The sequence below is a fragment of the Gracilinanus agilis genome, unplaced genomic scaffold (assembly GCF_016433145.1).
Source record: "Gracilinanus agilis isolate LMUSP501 unplaced genomic scaffold, AgileGrace unplaced_scaffold21179, whole genome shotgun sequence".
In the NCBI taxonomy this organism is placed as follows: Eukaryota; Metazoa; Chordata; class Mammalia; order Didelphimorphia; family Didelphidae; genus Gracilinanus; species Gracilinanus agilis.
The window spans coordinates 849-5706 of NW_025352670.1; the positions used below are offsets into that span (position 1 = coordinate 849).

Consider the following 4858-nt stretch of genomic DNA (forward strand, 5'->3'; position numbering starts at 1 on the left):
AAAGCCTTTTGCACATGCATGGCAACTGATTTGATAGAGAGCCTGTGAGGTAAAAAGAGGCATGTGGTATTGTGGTATTTGCAAAGAGAGTCCTTGGAAGGGAGTCTCCAAAGGGAGTTTCTACTAATGAAATGCCAGCCTCCTCCCATGGGGATATCTCCTTTGAGACATTTTTATTAAGCCTTGTCACATAGAGGGCTAGGGCTGGGTGCTTTGAACATTTGGGAATTAACCTAAGGCTAGCAAAGAGAAATGGGATAAAATTGTAGATTTATAGTTGGTGGTTTCCCTTGAAAGACCAGAGTGCTTTTGCCCAATAATAGAAAACCTACCTATTTCCAAGGACCACTTGCTCTAAGGCTACCTCAGGAATAGAAAAAAAAAAAAGCAGCTATTCTCAGAGCTATTCCAGAGTCACATGGGGCAATGGACAATGAGTATTCTCTGTGTCTGGATAAAGAGGTTGATAAAACTAATAAATACATGAAGGCAAAGATTAGGTGGGAAAGGAGGCCAGATTTGAAACATAGCTCTGTTGGTAGTTAATTTGCATATATTCCTCTTCTGTTAGCATACCGAAAAGAGTAGTGGATTTGGTGGGACATAGGTTCAAATCCTGGCTCCATAACTTACTATTTCTATAACATTAGACATGATATTTTTCCTCTCTGGGACTCATTTTCCTTATTTGTAAAATGAATTAAATGACCTTTAAAGCCCCATCAAGATAAGAGCCTTGATCTTTCATTAGATATTGAATACATCTACATTAGCTAATTTTAGTGTCATTGCCAGTGTCACAGTTAGCATAAAGTGAATGGAGCTTTGCCCCATTGACATCTAATGACAGCTATTCCTACATTTCACGTTCGGTCCTCTGACATCTCTATATTTTGTCTCTTTTTCCAGGACTTGCCATTATATGAAACAATAAGTCCTCCAAGTCCTAAAACCATGAATTTCTCCAAAGGTCAGTCTTTACTCCCAAAGTCCTTTGAGGTATTCCTCTTCTACTGATGCAATTGCATTCTTGCCCAGAATGCCCTCTGAAATTCTGGCTATTGTTGTTCAGTCACTTCAATTATGTCTGACTCTTTATGACCTCATTTTGGTTTTTCTTGACAAAGTTACTGGAGTGGTTTGACATTTCCTTGTCCAGATAATTTTACAGATGAGGAAACTGAGGTGCCCAAGGTAAAGTGACTTGGCTAGGGTCATATAACTAGTAAGTGCCTGAGGAAAGATTTGAACTCAAGACAAGTCCTGATTTCAGGGCTGGCACTATATCCACAGTGTGATCTAGTTGCCCTCTGAAATACTGTTATGTCTCCAAATATCGATTTCAACTACTTTTGCCCTAGGTAAAAATACTTCTAGTTAAAGCTTACTCATATCATTCAAGTAAGATAGGTACTTTGAGCATTTCAATACTGATTTTACAGAAGATGAAAATAAAGATTAGAAAGAAGTTACTTTTCCAAGGTCACATAACTTATAACTTGTAGGTCTGGGATTGAAGTCCAAGTCTTAAGCTTTTTCTCTTTTACCATATTGACTCTTTCTATTCATTCCCTTTCAGACTATGATACAGTAGAATGTTAAAGTGAATTTCTCACTGTATTTCCTTTTTATAATTCAGGGCTTTACAAAATATCAAAAAGCCTAAGACTCAGTATGTTATATATGTATTTGTATTTATTAGGTAGGCAAGGTAGGTTGAGAGGGGGAAAAGGGAAAAGCAATGAATATAAGGGGAAATTTTTTCTTTCAAAAGCCTAAAAAGCAAATTTTAGTTTCTATCCCCTTAGCCAGCACAGACACTTCCTCCAAGGGGGCTGACTGGAGCTCCTTTCTTATATATTATTTCATTGAGAGTTACTCTTCCTCTCTGGGACCAACGTACAGACTGAGAGGTTGGAAAAAAAAACTTTTTTAAATATATTTTTATTTATTTGATTAAATATTTACCAGTTATACATAAAAAGCTATCACTTAAAAAATTAAATTCCAAATTCTCTCCCTATTTTCTGTTCCACTACCCTCCTTGAGAAGCAAACAATTTGATATTGAAGGCAAACAATTTGATATCAATTATACAAGTACTTGGAGTCATGCAAGATATGTTTCCAAAGTAACAATATTTCAAAACAAAGACAAAAAAAAAAAAACAACAGCTTTATAGTTCATTCAGAGTTTATCAGTTCTCTCCCTCCAGGAGTGGTTAACATTTTTCAGTGCAGGTCCTTTGGAATTTCTTGGATTATGTTTTTTCAGAATAGCTAAATCTTTCACACTTAATCATTCTTATAATATTGTTTCCCTAATCAAGGGTGTTTTATCAACAGCTTTTCCTAAATATACTGAAATAATCATATCATTTTTGTTGCTTTTGTTATTGATATGGTCAAATAGTGATAGATGACTTCATATGACTCCCAGATTTTTCTGAAGGAGTCATGATCATTTCTTACAGCCCAATAGAATTCCAATCACAATCATCTATCACTATTTCTTCAGCCATTCCCCAGTTGATGGGCATCCCCTAGATTCCCAATTCTTTACCACCACAAAAAGAGATACTATAAATATTTTTGTACCTTCAGTCTTTTTCCCTCTTCTTTGATTTCTTTGGGACCCAGACCCAGACTGGCATTTCTGGATCAAAGTTTTATATGTCTTTGTGTATGGTTCCAAATTGCTTTCCAGAATATTTGGAGTAGTTCACAACCATAGCAATGGTGCATTAGTGTCCCAGTTTTTCCACATTGCCTCCAGTATTTGTCATTTTCTTTTTCTTTCATGTTAGCATTTATCAAATTTTCAAAAAGTTTATATAGTATTGAGATTAATTATTCCTTTAGTGTTTGGTAGAATTCACTTGTAAATCCATCTGGTCCTGGAATTTTTTTCTGAAAGAATTCAAATGGCTTATCAATTTCTTCTTCTAAGCTAGAGTTATTTAAGAATTCCATTTCATCTTCTACTAATATGGGTAGTTTATATTGTTGCTACATTTCATTTAGATTGTCAGTTTTATTGCCATATTATTGGACAAAGTATTTTCTAATGATTGCTTTAATTTCATCTTCATTAGTGGTATAATCACCCTTTTCATTTTTATAATAATAATTTGATTTTCCTTTTTCAAAATTAACAAATTGTTTCCTATTTTATTGTTTTTTCATAAAACTAACACCTACTTTTATTTTAAATAATTATTTTCATTTTGTTTTTTACTTCAATTTTATTAATGTCTCCTTTGACTTTCAAGATTTCCATTTTTGTGTTTAATTGGGGATTTTTAATAGAACTTCTATCTTTAAATTTTTATGTCTAATTAATAGATCTGTTTTTTCTCATTTTGGTTGGTTTACACATTTAGTGATATAAAATTTCTACCATCTACTGACTTGACTGAATCCCACAAATATTGGAATGTTATCCTATTAATATCATTATCTTCAATGTAATTACTGATTGTTTCTAAGATTTGTTGTTTTACCTTCTTATTCTTTATTTTTTTAATTTTAAATTTTATTTATCTGTATCTTTGTCACATTAGTATATCCAAGTACTTTTCTTCCCTCTTGATTAGAGAAAACATCATTTGACAAAAAGATATATGCACATATAAAATAATATGTTGCTTATTTCCAAAATAAACATGGTTAGATGCCACAGAGTAGGTGGCAATGCCTTAACAATATGTGTGTTGCAAAGGCCACTAGGACCTCTTCCATCCTTATCAAGGGGAGTCCTAACCTTCTCTCATTTCATAGAACATCTGTTCATTCTTTAGAAAGAGATTATTTAGTTTCCAAATACTTTTTAATATATGATTCTATGGCCCTTTATTAAATGTAAATTTTATTGCATTATAATTTGAAAAGAATGCATTTAATATTTCTACTTTTCTATTTTGAGTTGTGAGTTTTATTATACCCTAATACATTGTCATTTTCTGTGAAAGTCCCATGTCCAGCAGAAAAAAAGCGAATAATCCCTGTTTTCATATTTAATTTTATCTAGAGTTCTCTATTTCTAAATTTTTAAAGATTCCATTCATTTTCTTTACTTCTTTTTCATTTATCCTATGTTTGGATTTATCTAGTTCTAAGACAAGAAAGGTAAACTACCTTGCTAATATAGTTTTACTATATCCTCCTATAATTCACTTAACTTTTCCTTTAAGAATTTGGATAGCTTTAGTATTAGTATTATTTCACTGACATGGTGCTTTTTATTGAGAAGCAATTTCCTTGTTTGTCTCTTTTAGATTTATTTTTGTTTTTGTTTTGTTTAAGATCACCATCGCTAACATGGCCTTTTATACATCAGCTGCAGCATTATAGATTCTGTTCAATTATTTTATTTTTACCTCTCTGTGTGTTTCTCTGTTTAATTTTTTTTTCAAACAACATACTGCTGGATTCTGGTATCTAATCCATTTTGCTATCCACTTCCTTTTTATGTGTGAGTTTGTGCCATTCACATTTACTATAATGATTACTAACTGCATTTCTCTACATTTTATTTAATTTTGTTTTTTCCTTCCCCTTCTTTTTTTTCAATCCTGTCCCTTCCCTGAAGTCTGTTTTATTTCTTACCACTGCATCCTATTGTCCACTCTTCCTTTTATCACCCACCCCTTTTCTCTGACCCCCTTCCTCTCTGATTTCCTATTGGGTAAGATAGATTTCTATTAACAGCTAAATATATCTGTTTGTTTATTTGTCTCTCTCTCTAAATATATATATATATATATACACAAAGATATATTCTATATAAAGATACATATCTTAATATATAAAGATACATATAAAAAGATATATATCACATATAAAGATATATATATGTA

General features: G+C 32.2%; 1 non-coding gene across 1 annotated transcript; it reads right to left on the reverse strand.

Annotated features, from left to right (window-relative positions):
- Positions 1 to 3656: 3656 nt before the first annotated feature.
- LOC123254399 lies at positions 3657 to 3784 on the reverse strand. Its single transcript, XR_006506669.1, has one exon. It is a non-coding gene; the product is annotated as a U6atac minor spliceosomal RNA (small nuclear RNA).
- Positions 3785 to 4858: the final 1074 nt, after the last annotated feature.